Source organism: Hippichthys cyanospilos, chromosome 19 (genome assembly GCF_059441005.1).
Source record: "Hippichthys cyanospilos isolate Australia breed blue-spotted pipefish chromosome 19, RoL_Hcya_1.0, whole genome shotgun sequence".
In the NCBI taxonomy this organism is placed as follows: Eukaryota; Metazoa; Chordata; class Actinopteri; order Syngnathiformes; family Syngnathidae; genus Hippichthys; species Hippichthys cyanospilos.
Window position 1 is genome coordinate 14,418,038 of NC_142387.1, and position 12,824 is coordinate 14,430,861.

General features: G+C 42.0%; 1 protein-coding gene across 1 annotated transcript in view; it reads left to right on the forward strand.

The window, feature by feature from the left end:
- The window catches only part of LOC148408046 (cadherin-18), a 124,946-nt gene that overhangs the window by 10,991 nt on the left and 101,131 nt on the right, over window positions 1-12,824 (forward strand). The window lies entirely within an intron of this gene.

Consider the following 12,824-nt stretch of genomic DNA (forward strand, 5'->3'; position numbering starts at 1 on the left):
GAAAAAAGCAAAATGGGACTTTTAATAAATAATGAACATATTGAAATAAACTTGGCCAAATGGCAATCGAACATATATTTTCACTTGCAAAAAAATGCTAGCTTAGCATTTAGCCTACACGTACGTTTTGAACATATTTGCAAGCGCGTACGACGAATCGGAATAATCCAAAAAATAAAGCTGATGCACGATATACATAAGCAGACGTGCAAGACATAACAGAATGAACATTTATGTTATGGACGTCATTGATGAAACCGTTAAAAATTGACAAGGATTACGCAACGTTGTCAAATTGCTACGCTAATCTTGCCGTAGCTTGTGTTGGAAATCAGGCCTTCATCCGTCACCCGGGCGATTGTGAGGTCCCGCCGCTGAGACTCGTAAAAGTACAAAGAACGATAAAAAAAAACATATTAATAATAAATAGTAAAAAAGAAATCACTTCCCGGCGCAGAAGCAGGCGATGATCAACAACCTTATCGGAGCACGCAGCGACACGGCGGTCACCGTACGCCGCTTAGAAATCGTACTTACCGTCAACATCTTTAAAGGCGCCAGCTCGCCCTTCTTTTGGCGGCCGTGAAACGCAGCGGCAAACTCAGAGAGACAGACGCCAATACTATCGTGGCAAACAGGCCACCGGGCTCCCGCTAACTGCGCTATTAATAGAAGCGCTCGGGCTCGTGTCGATTACAAGCGTCGCGAACCACGACTGCCTTAATTCTCGGAGCGGGAAAAGTTGGGGTGCTGCGCTAAAAACAAATGTGTGTTCGTGCGATGTCTACTCAGGAAAATGGCTCACGATTAACACTCTTCTTTAATCGCGGAGACATATTTTAACACCAACACACAGGCGTACGTTCTTTATCTTCTGCATAGAACAACTTCTATTTTTGTGGGGGTTTTTTTTTGGACATGCTTTGTCCCAACGTTCTACTTAGTTTTTAATTGCCATTAACAAAGCGTTTTAAAACAATCAAAATGATTAAATAAGAATCCAAATTTACTTCATCACCGTAAAAGAAAGACTTGAGGTAGCAGTTTTAAAATAATTAAAATGATAAAGACTGTGTACAGTAATTGCTTGCTTGATTTTTTTTTTTTGCTGTCTCTAATAAGTTAAAGTAAAAAGAAATAAAATCTAGCCATGATGTCTTAATTTTTGTCAAATGTGGCCCTCAAAGGACAAAGGTTGGGAAAACCCTTGGTTGGAGTCAATCAATGTCCAAAATAATGCTTCGATTTGGAATACTTGTAAACTTTGAGTTTGAACTGGGGTCCCTGGACTGCGAGGCGGGCGTGCTACCCACTGCGCCACCCTGGTATCTATTGCCACAAATCCACCGTTCTGCCGCTTGCCTAAACCTCGATTTTTATGCTTTTAGCTCATTTTCAGTCCAATTTCAAAAAGACGAGCTCATCAAAACGATTTGATCCAAAAGCCAGCCTTACTACTTTCAGATCAAGGGTTAGGGTTAGGGTTAGGGCGTCACAGAACGATTGCGAAAAATTAGCGCGAATGAATCCAGTTTAGTTTCCGCCAAAAATACAAAAGTACATTTGCAAAGCGGTTTGACTAATTGAGAAAAGTGTCTCGAAGCGGGCTAATAATAACCACAACCGTGTGAAATTCCCCGGGCAATTAATGGCAACACGCTCGGCAGCACAGATGCACGGAGACGTGACGAGTCGCCAACGATCGCACCCGTTTGCGACCCGCGACGCCGTCGACCGACTCGGGACGAAGTCGCTACCGCCGCTTCAAAACAAATTAAAATAGCGGCGGACTTTGACGTACGTCGCGACGGAGCCTTTTGATGCTACGTCTCGGGGCCGCTTCGGAAACCAATGCAATGCGACGCCGCAGCCCGGCCCCCGCTCTTAAACGCCAGCTAATCGAACCCATGGCGCCGGCTGACCAATCCTCGGCGGGACCGTCCAAACATCCGAAGCGCTCCCGCTAAATCTTCGGGGCGGACGGGGGTGGCGTGACCGTCCGCGAGGGGAAAAAGAATCAAAAAAAGAGGTTCATTAAAGTCGGTTATGGCGCCTTGAGGGAAATCAACGGCGATGGCGTCGGGGGGCCTTTACCTTAATGCTCTGCGGCCGGATATGAGTAATACAATCAGTGCGGCTTTATGACTAATAAAGTGGGAAATAGTTAAGCTCTTGAGGGGCCGCTCTCGACTCGGAGAAAATGATTCAAATGGACAAAAGCCGTCCGCCACGGGCTCCGCACCAGCGCCGCCGGGGACCGCCGGTCCGACTTAGGTTTAAATGTCAGCCGGCATAAGCTCAAATTAAACAGCTTAAAGACTCACCTATCTGAGCAAACATCTTATTAGGCTTGTTTTTTTTTTTTTTTTTTTTTTTACGTTCCTGGAGGAAATAAGGCGTGGAATCGTACCGGTTCAAAGTTAAATATTGGTTTCATATATTATTATTAATTAAAGAGAACGCCAGGCTTTGTCTGCGCGAGCCAGCCTTTTGAATATTTGATGAGAATTTATTGGAGTAGCTTTGTTCTTTTCTTGTTGTACTTGTTATTTAACCTCGGAAGCACCGTGCTGGCGCTTTTGATCTTCTGGCGGGGGGGGGGGCACGTAAAAGTAAAGGCCGTACTCATGAAACCGACGTTTTTGTCGAAGGCTGTGTTTTGTTGCGCAACGCCAACGAGTCGGGCCGGAAAATGGAAATTTCAAGACAAAGTCAGGAAAAACAACAAAAACAAACGTAACGCAACACACTTGTCAAGTTGATGTTGAAGCGGGCTGAGACATAATGCAGCAAATTTACTGTGCGGGGAACAAAGAGGAAAGTGAAAAGACTGGTTCAAAAAAGAAAAAGCCTTCTTTTGGCCTTTGTTTTGGTTGTTGGTACGTTGAGGGTTATGTGACTTTTTTAACAGAGTTTCTGCAGCAAATCTTATTTGATGCCAAGGTTGGAGCTGTGTTTTTTTCCCTTTTAAATTGAGAGCAAATTTATTGGAACATTCAACGCCCTTTTGCTTGGTTTTGTTACAGTGACTTCTTTGTAAAACTCAAAATTTTAATAGATGTCTAATATGATGTATTTTTTAATCCTTTATTGATTATTAATTTTTTCTATTTTTTTTAGAATTTCCCATGTATTTTTTCTGCTTTTATGCTTTATTATTATTTTATGATTTGTTTTGATTTATTACATTTATTTTCTTTTGTTATTTTGATTTTATTTCACATCCTTCCATCATTTTCTTAACCTAAATGTTTTTTACTTTTAATTATTATCTAATATATATGTATATAGTTGTTTTTCTAAAATTTTATTATTATTTTTACTATAATTATTCTCATATTGCATTTTTTTATTATATTAATTTGCCTTATTTTCATTTTTATTCATAGGAATTTAAAATGCCATTCCAATATTGCATAAATTATACATTGATGGCACAGCGGTTTTGGTATGTAGCTGAACAAATATTTCATTTTGGTTGCAACATTTGAGGGGGCGGGGCCACTTGCTGTCAACTGAAAACGACATCACATTTGCCCAATGACCAATCACAGCTCAAGGTGTGATTTTCACGTGACCAAACTCGATAAAAACCTTTGCTTGTGGCACCCACACGCAAACAAACCTTTCCGAGCCTCAATTACTTACTTTTACGTAAAAGCGATTTCAAAAAAAACAAAAGGTAGCTAAGGCTAGCTTAAGAGTTTGCCGTATCAGTATGATTGCGATTTGCTGAGTTGGCAGCGTTCTCAGCTTTTCTCCCCAGCTGGACGCCCCCGCTTTGCTTTCACGCGCCGGCTTATTTATTTACTTCCCGCCAGAAACGCCGCATCTCTAATCCGGCTCGCCGGCCCCCCCGCCGCCGCCAATTATTCAATCCCCCCCCGACGTGTGAAGAGATGCCTAGCGTGACGGGGGCGCCGGCATCGGCGCCGGCCGGCGTCCGCCGCCCGTCGGAGAAACGCTCGAGCCGGCGCTCGCAAACGGCCGCTTAGTTCGCTCGTCGTGACACATTTCCCGGCGCCGACCTAACGTGCACCGGGGAAGGAAGGCTTTGATGTTTGGCCGCTGAATATTCATCGCGCGACGGCTCGTGTACAGTAAACACGGAATAGCTCCGCTTTGATGTCGCGCGCTGATTATGGCGCCGAAGCGGGCCCTCGCCAAGGCTCCTGTTATTCTGCTAGCGCGGCTGACGTACGCTGCTCGCAATCGGGGATTAGTGTCGCCAATTACTCGGGCCCGACCGATTAACCCTTTTAACGGGCAGATTACGGCCTTTCCGAAATAATTGACCAAATTGACGGTTGTTTCAAATATTTACCTTTTTTTACACCGGCCCTTTGCAAAAGTTCTCTTTTTTTGAATGACTCGAATATGCATCGTGAAATTTGTTCGCGTCACCTTTTGCATCAAGCGTTATGGCGAATCTTCATTTTAATGGCACGATGATAAGACGAGCGGTGCAAAAAAGTTGCGGAAAGGAATTCATGTCATTTTTGTCACGCTATATGAAGTTGGTTAGTTTCGAACGAAATAAATATCGCAGTACGTACTGCAGCAAATCAAACAATTGTGTTATGGCACATTCAACAAACAGTATGCCTCATTTTTACAATTTAATTAGCCTATATATATATATATATATATATATATATATATATATATATATATATATATATATATATATATATATATATATATATATACATATATATAGGCTAACTGTTTATTTTTTATAACCGTAGTAATAGGATTAAGGAATTATTTAATAAGTGATTTTCTCCATATCCGAAACGCGATGACAACATGGACGTTATTCTTGTGTAATGCAGTTCATGTCAGTTCATGCTAGCATGACAATTACGGGCGTACGTTAGCTAAAATGACTGATGAGCCTCGTGTGAAGGTGCTTCATTGGCGTTGAGTAATTCAAGCGACAAATAAGGTCATTTTATGGACTCGCCCGATAAACGCGTGCTTTCCTAAACTTTGAAGCTCATTTTTGAACGTTTGTTTTTTTTCCCCCGTGATCATCATGCTAACAAATGGGCAAAACTCTCAATTTTTATCTGTTGTCATTTAAAAAACAGACTGCGGCGCTGTTATCTATCCTGTATTGACTTCCTCCGCACGCAAATAGTCATTACGGTCTATAATGACGGGCGACAAATCACCCTGATAAAATATTTACATGCCGGGTAGCAATATCAGCACAAAAATTCCCAAGACCCCAACATCCATCAGTCTTTGTTTGCGGGAAACGTGCTGGATGTTCTTGATGTCTGTTTGTTGTTTGCTTGATAAAGAAACAGCCGGCCGCGTCTCTCCGGCATTTCTTCCTTCACAACCAGCGAAATCTAATCAAGGGAGACACCCTGCAAAAATCCAAAAACCTGATGCAACCCACTTGCAATTGCCAGCCCAAATTCGGGGGGGGGGGGGTATTAAGTCAGATAATCCCTCCGTGACCTTCATCCCGCCCCTGAAGGTCACCGCTGGACCATTCCCAAGTTAATGAATGCTACAGAAACAAACAAGCCAAAACAACGGGCAAGATTTCAATCCAGTCGGTTGAACCGTAGCTGACTCTTGTAGCTCGTAATGTTAGCAAAATGTTCGGAATAGCGCTAAACATATTCAACGGCAAGCGAAACAAAACGTTAGGCCATTTTGTGACATTGCAATTAGGAATACTTTTTCAGTTTGGTACGTTGAAAAAAGTGTACATATGCTACGAGGGTATCATTAGATATAATAATTACGGTGAGTTACGGGGAGAGTCTGTTGCAAAACGTACTTGACGCGTGTTTCTATCGGTGGCAGTAAACTGGTGATTCCAATTAACGATATTAACGTTGATGGCAAAGAGTTAGAAATGGCCACAAGCGAGCAGCAAAGCACTACTTTTTTTTTTCCACGTTTGCTCATTTTGTGGCATTATTACGAGGGAATATTTTTTCAGTTTGGTAGTTTGAAAAAAGTGTATGCACATATTCTACCTAGGATGTCATTAGGCATAAACGAGTACGGCGATTTACGAGGAATTCCGTCTAAAAACGGGTGATTCCAGTTAAGGGAACGTCCGTGGCAAAGAGTTATAAATAATCACAAGCTAGCAGAAAAGCACTACTTTTTCTCTCATAATGAAACTCCTCATCCGATCTCAACATAGTTCATTGGCACCTTCAAGATGGCCACGGGTCTCAAGAAGCTCCTCCCTTTATTTTAACATATTTTCGGCCAGTAATAGAGCATAGGCACCAAATTAAAATCCAAATGAAAAAGCAAATCTATTCTAAACAGAATGAGCCTCTGCTTGAGTCTGTCGATTTTTTGGGGGATCATCTTGCAGTTATTTTTTCTGCAACTTGGCTCAATCAGTCAAGTAGACTTTTGGTCGTACATCAAAGGTTGATGCGAATCTCCACAGCAGACGTCCTGACGGTCTGTTGAAAACCCTCGCGCGAGATTCACACGGCTGACCTTGAAGCAGCTGGCGGGAGGAAAATGTTTATGATTAACTGCCGACAAAATGAAGACGCGCTTCAATGCGGTCCGACTGAGAGCCGTGATTAACTTTCACCCCTCCCGCACTCGCTCGCGCCCTCTCAGATGAATTAATATGAACGATTGCGTGTTGGGAAGACGTCTCGGAGGCCTCGTCTCACCGCCGCTTGACTTTTAATTGATCCTCTCAACTTTATGGGACATCATCATTTTTAGCCACTTTTAAGGACCCGCGATCGATTCCTCCTTTTTTGTTGTTGTTTATCTCAATGGAGAGGGGAGCGGCCGCGGTGACGGCATGTCAATTCCCGGCCAATCGATGCTCGGCTCGGAGCCGCTGGCCTTTGCATCGCATTACCATAGTAATGCCCGCTTGACCCTACCTTAAGAGCGGCCTTTGGAGGAGACGAACGGCGGGAACCGCCGCGCCCGAATGAATTATTATTCCCTCTTGGAAGATGGCGTATCAAAGCGCGAGGGGGGCGCGATGGAGAGGCTAAAAATGCCGGGTATCGACTGTCCGTGTCGGACACGCAAAAGCGCAGCCAAAATATCGGACGGCAGCGCGTGTGGCGGCTCTACATCAAAGTGTCACCTGTGTTTGTGTTGAAAGGAAACGAAGCGAAAAGAAAAATAGCTGCACTGTGTATATATATATATAATCTATATATATCTGGATAGTGAGAGACACATATTTACCTACAGATATGCATATGTATACCTATTTATATGAACATATATGTATAATTGTACGTATATGTATATATACATGTGCATGCATGTATATTATATGTACAGTATATGCATCTGTCCATACTTAATTTCATATATGCTTATACGCAAGTTCACATACATATGCATCGGTATATTTCCATACATAGATCTATTAATACATATGTATACATATTTATGTCTATGCATATAAGTACTGTATGTATATACAGTATATACGTACATATCTGCATATAAACATGTCTTTGTGTGTGTGTGTGTGTGTGTGTGTGTGTATATATATATATATATATATATATATATATATATATATATAGTGAGTGATACATTTTTACCTACAAATATGCATATGTATACCTATTTATATGAATATATATGTAGAATTGTACGTACATGTGTGTGTGTGTATATATGTGTATATATATATATATATATATATATATATATATATATATATATATATATATATATACACACACACACACACACACATGTGAATGTGTAGAATGAGATCATTTAACCTTTCTTATGAGGAACGGATGGCTTATGAGAGAACTTCGGTGAGCTGTCAGCTTGATGTTTAAGCACAGGAGGACTGACTAAGTGAAGTACTTAATATATGTATGGCAAAAGCCCAAACGGCTGAAATCCTGCCAGGCAAGATATCCCTCCGGATGTAAATTGGAATCCGCCGCTTAGAGAAGTGTCAGGAAGCCTCACCGAGCCGCCACGCCACATCGCGCTAATATCAGCCGTCACGCGGCGGCACGAACATGGCCGCGAGGAGACTCCTGTCTGGGCGAGGTGCGAAAGGACGAGAACGAACACGAGTTCGCGCTAGGACGCTTTGATGCCATCATCGTTTTGGCGGCGCTGATGTGCCGCCGCTGGGTGCAATTCATGGAACATTTGCTTAACGCTAGGCGGGACAGAACGGCCGAGTAGCGGCCCGGCAGTTCTTTGGTTCCTGTTTCGAATTTCGGCTTATTGCGCCTCCAGAAAATGTATATAAGCTTCGTTAAAGGTGTAATACCGTCCTCGGGGTATGAATAATTTCTGGAAAGCAGTCCACGGTGTGCTCCGCAGCGCATACGAGACCTTGAATTGCCCTTCGGTATTTATCCTCAGAGATCAGTTACACTACATCCTCAACTGACTTTGCGGTTTTGGTCGGTGAGCTCCAATTTTCGGAGAGTGGAAGGATTCTCCCCCAACCGCTCGGGTCTCTTCGGTCCCGATCCGAGAGGAGACTCGCTACGAGCGAGTTCCTGTGTCACTGTAAAGCAAAACGACTGGCGGATCGATCGTCTCCCTTACAACCTCCGCAAATCAATTAATACTTCTCCGTCCCGTCGCGGCAGAGCAAGCAGACTCGCTCGAAAAAAAAACGTCGGCCTCCGCATTGAATCCCTGTCATTATCTACCGAGAAACCCGACAGTCAAGCGCGCTCGCTTGGACCACCTTTATCGGAGCGGTACTAAGAGGACATGAATTTTGACGTCATGAAGTCATACTGACATGAAATTGATAATACTCTGCTACAACTGTTTGATCTCAGATTCGAAACGCGGCAGGGATGCAAATTGAAATCTTGGGTGATCGTTCAACCGTAAAGATGAAAAAAAAAACGCAGAGGCACTTTCTGACGTTTACCGTCGGATTCTTTGCTCGATACTCGCGTAAGACGCGGACGATAAAAGCGGGGATTTTCGGTTTCCCGCGTTCGTAGTCATTTTTGGCGTGGATGTTCCTAAAAAGAATCTCACTGCGGCGACTTTGACCTTGCGCTGGCTCGTTATCAAAAGTAAAGGAAGTCCCTGCGGCAAAGTGGCTAATGAAGCAAGTGAGGAGAATGCTAATGAAACACCTTTTTTCTCATCTTTCGCGCAATCTCAAACACACCAGCAGTTTTGACGATGCGTTTGGTGTTTCCGATGATGTAAAATCAGCGATACAAAGTCTAATAAGAGATCTTGTTGAAACTTCAAAAGAATATGTAATAACGTTACATTTTTACATCGTGATCAAGACCGCGTCCAGTTATTTAACAGTTTGCAAAAAAATCATTACAGTAGACAGCTACACGCTTGAAAATATGAGGAAAAAATAGTAACTGGACTTCATAAAACCGTGATTTTTTTTCGACTACTTTACGTTTGAACGTATTTGGTTTAATGTCAAAAACAAATCATATTTTTCTTCTGCCACGGGGTACTGAAATGTGATCAAATGTACTAGCAAAGATGACTATAACACACCCCCTTGTTTCACAATTTATTTTTGCGCCTATCCTCTCTGAATATTTTAACTTTGAAAGTGTTTAAATTGGCAGAAATGTGACAAAAGCTTTTTGCCCACCTGAGCAAAGTGTGTCCAGGGTTTTTACACCCTTAAAGCTAAACAAGATAACATAGCATTATGATTATCAAAAAGAAAAATATACACATTTTGATTAAAAAGGAAAAAAAAAAAGATAAAAACCGTAATCCATATGTGCAAGTATATTAACCAAACACAGTACATGTGTATTGTACATGTATATTGTCCAAAGACTTTTTATGAAACAAAAACTGCAGTCTTCAGAACATGTACGGTATATGAACACAATCCTGGAAAATGCAAAAACATGGTCCAAAAACCGTACTGTTTCTAAAATAACGCCATTACACTGCAGTACATGACTTAACTACAGTATTGTAACTGTACTATATTTTTAATGTTGTTTTGTCCATCTTGGGAAAAAATGAGTCTATTTTGAGTTGTTGTGTCGGCTTTAAGAAAATCTTAGCCTGCATCATACAGTTGTGTTGATAATTGCAATAATTGTCTTGTTGTTCGTCGCTGTCTGATGATTTTTTTTTGCGTCAAGCCACAAGCAATTTTCTCTGAGAAGGTAACTTTCCAGAATACTAAGCAAGAATGGATTCTTTTTTTTTTCAAGGTCTCAAAGATTTGAATGGTTCCTATTCTCGAGCGTCTCTTTTTACTTTGTTTCCCGCTTCGCTCAATGGGATGCATTTCACTCTCTCTTCCGCGGTCGTTACCGTTCTTTTTCTTACGGACGCCGTGATCTTCAGGACGTCAATGAATAACATGCAAACTTTTCGTAATCACCGCCAAACTCATCACAATAAAGAGTCATTTAAATGTCGCCGTTTTCGATCCGACGATTGAAAATTGAAAAAGTAGGATCGGAAACAGTTATTCCGTAGTATCGGACGCAGTTATTCCGTAGTAATCCAAGCGGGAACTTTGACGTGTTTTCGCTTCCGGGTACCGGAAGTTCCATTGCAAGGGATCGATCGTTAATGTAATACAGTCGTAAAAAAATCCAACGCATACGTTTTTTTCCGGGTTGGGGAATTTTCGTAGTTGGGAATATTTTTGGTAAACGGTATTCGGAATGAGTCGCAAGCGCTGTTTTCATTTGAAATCCGAACGCGTACATGGTACGTCGGGCGCTAACCGTTGGCATCCGAAAAAAAGCTTATTAACGGGATCGGAATGTAATGTGCTTTCATTCTTCGACACGGAGCGTTGCACCAGCCATCAACGTGCGTTTTATAGTCGCAAACAGCGTTTTAACGGCCGGTCTAATTTTATAACCCGAGCTAGCCGGCGGCAAATGACACTCATGTGACCGAACGGATTCATTTGGCTAACAACGAGACGGGCGCATTCATAAAAGGTTTGCGCTCATCCATCCCGATAATTGGTACGGCATTAGAGACGGGCAAAAGTGCAAACACGGGGAACATCATTTCCCGCGCGCTGACACGCATACAACATTTCATCATTTGACTCTTTCCAAATGCGTCTTTCTATTTGTTTTTATTATTATTTTTGGGGAGCCGCCGCCGCCGCCGCCGCCGCCGCCGGGAGGAGAACATTTGGCAGATTGCCATCTCGCCGGCGGCTTTCTTAGGAAATGAAAAGGAAAACCCAGAACAAGATCTGCCACTTGAAAAGATGCTCGGCGGTAAATACCTTCTGTCTTTGTGGACCTTGGAGCGCCGGCAAAGCGGAGTTTTTATTTTCTTGTTTATTTTTTTTTTTTCCGGGAGTGCAATATGAGCAATTCTGCGTTTATTTTGCGGGCCGGAGGACGTTAAATCAGGACTGTGTCCGCGCGGGGCAAAAGCCAATAGATCAGAGAATCGGCAAACAAAAACAGAGGGGGGAAAAAAAAGAGCTTGAATCATGGAAGGTGGGTTGATTAAAAGAGCCCGGCCGTGTATCACGGAGGGCGGCTATTTAAAAGCTCATCATGAAATACGGGGCCGAGGGAGGTCATTTCCTCAAGATGGAGGCTGGAAGGGTGGGCTTCATTAGACTAAACGAGGACATCTAATTGTCTCCGTGCGATTGACTGGCCGCAGTTAATTGACTGATTTGTCGAGTGCTTTGATGGAGGCGCCGGAGGCGTGTTGACCCCGGTGTTGTTGATTGCGCCTGATTGGTTGCGCCTCTGGCTGGTCCAGGTTCTTACTGACTTTTACGCAATGCAAGCACAACCCAATTTAGTCAACTGGCGGAATGAAGATCGGCCCCTCCCCGAACGGAAATCGATTCACGGACGAAATGTTTGGCGAAAAGGTACATTTGAATAGTGCTTAATTCATTCACTGCCATTGACAGCTTGAGACGTCCAAAATACATTTTGACTGGACTTCCGAAATAGTACCCCGACACGTCAGTTTCTGCTGATCTGAATTAGGACAAAATGTCACATTTAGAATATATACTAAGAAATCAATAAATAAAAAAGAAAATATCTGCATACGTATGTGTACACATGCATATATTCATATAAGTAGGGACCGTATTTTCCGCACTATAAGGCGCACCTAAAAGCCTTAATTTTTTTAAAAAGGTGATGATGCGCCTTATAATCGGGTGCGCCTTATATGTGGATAAATATTGAGATTGGATATTGAGAATGAAGTGATAAAGTAAGCTTTACTTGTTTCTTTTGTGTATTTACAGTTGAACAAGGTTGCTCGTATTGACATTGAGTTATAACGCTATTGAGAGTTTAGAGTTATTATTCGAGTTATTATTGTTATTGCTTTGAGTATTACTATATTGTCATTGAAAACGTTTTCAAATATGTCATTAATTGAGGGTGTGTCTTATAATCCGGTGCGCCTTCTATATGGAAAATTTTTAAAAAATATGTCATCAATTGAGGGTGCGCCTTATAATCCGGTGCGCCTTATAGTGGGGAAAAAATGGAACATATGCTCATACGTAGGTATATGTACATATACCTCCATTTAAACGTAGGTATATATCTATATCTCTCTATATATCTCTACAGTATATACACAGTATGTATAAATATACCTATGTATACATGCATATACTGTATGTATTTGTACACCGTATAAGTATTACTATTACTGTCAAGCCATTACTTTTTTTTTAATTCATTAATCACAAATATATAGATAAAAATCTGAGGTACACCGATGTACTCGCCAGTATATTTCAGACATTCTACTGCCTATTTTGTACTCATTGGCCATTTCAGCGTCCATGCCGCCAAACTCCAAAAACACAAACGTTTTTGCGTTCAGCA